We start from the raw sequence: 1,213 nt of genomic DNA, 5'->3' as shown, positions 1-1,213 counted from the left end.
AAAAGAAGATGGCTTATTTTCCTACTGCTGCGTTTTGGTCCGTCAATCCTCCACACGATCGTGACATGCAGCCCTCAGCCACTACCCTGACAGCACTTGATTCAGTGTATCATGCAGCCCTCAGCCACTACCCTGACAGCACTTGATTCAGTGTATCATGCAGCCCTCAGCCACTACCCTGAGAGCACTTGATTCAGTGTATCATGCAGCCCTCAGGTTCATTACAAATCAGAAACGTCTAACACATCATTGCGATCTCTACAGCGCTGTTGGCTGGTCGTCATTGACCTTGCGTAGGCTTAAACACTGGTATACACTGATTTATAAGGCCATATTGGGTAAAATGCCATTTTATCTTTGTTCTTTTTTAGTCCGGTCAGTAAATAAATATCAATTACAGTCCCATTCTGATTTGCTTCTAACAGTACCAAAAATGAGAACAGGTCCTGGTAGAAATAGTTCTAGTTACTCAGCGGTTCTGGAATTCTCTCCTGAACATTTTAAAATGTGATCTAGTTTCGTTGGTGSAGTTTAAACACTTGATCGATGTATATATCYRAGAAGAGTGTAATTGTTTTCAGGCCAGCTGTTTTTAGTCAAGACGTTTGTGTTTTTTATGTAATTGTTGTACTGTATGTATGTTTATAGTTTTGTTTAATGTTGTGTTAGTGTATGTATGTTGTTTTGTCTGAAACGTTGTTCCCCCTGCTGCTATTGTTCCCCCTGCCGCTATTATCTCAATGAGAAAAAACCTGTATGAATAAAGGTAAAATATATATTTTTTTAAAGGACTGGGGTCAGAGGCAGTAAGGGATAGGGTCAGAGGCAGTAAGGGCTGGGGTCAGAGGCAGAGGCAGTAAGGGATAGGGTCAGAGGCAGTAAGGGATAGGGTCAGAGGCAGTAAGGGCTGGGGTCAGAGGCAGTAAGGGATTTAACGGATGGGGTCAGAGTCAGTGAGGACTGGGGTCAGAGGCAGTAGGGACTGGGGTCAGAGGCAGTAAGGTGCTGGGGTCAGAGGCCAGTAAGGACTGGCGGTCAGAGTCAGTGATGTGAACTGGGTGGTCAGAGGCTGGATCGTAAGGTGCATGATAGGGTTGGGTCAGGGCAGTAAGGGGATAGGGTTCAGAGGCTAGTATAGGATGGCATAGAGTAGGGATAGTGTCAGAGGCAGTAAGGGCTTGGGTAAGAGGCAGTTGAAGGGATGGGTGTCAGG

The sequence above is a fragment of the Salvelinus sp. IW2-2015 genome, unplaced genomic scaffold (assembly GCF_002910315.2).
Source record: "Salvelinus sp. IW2-2015 unplaced genomic scaffold, ASM291031v2 Un_scaffold2375, whole genome shotgun sequence".
Classification (NCBI taxonomy): Eukaryota; Metazoa; Chordata; class Actinopteri; order Salmoniformes; family Salmonidae; genus Salvelinus; species Salvelinus sp. IW2-2015.
This window is presented reverse-complemented; position numbering follows the sequence as displayed.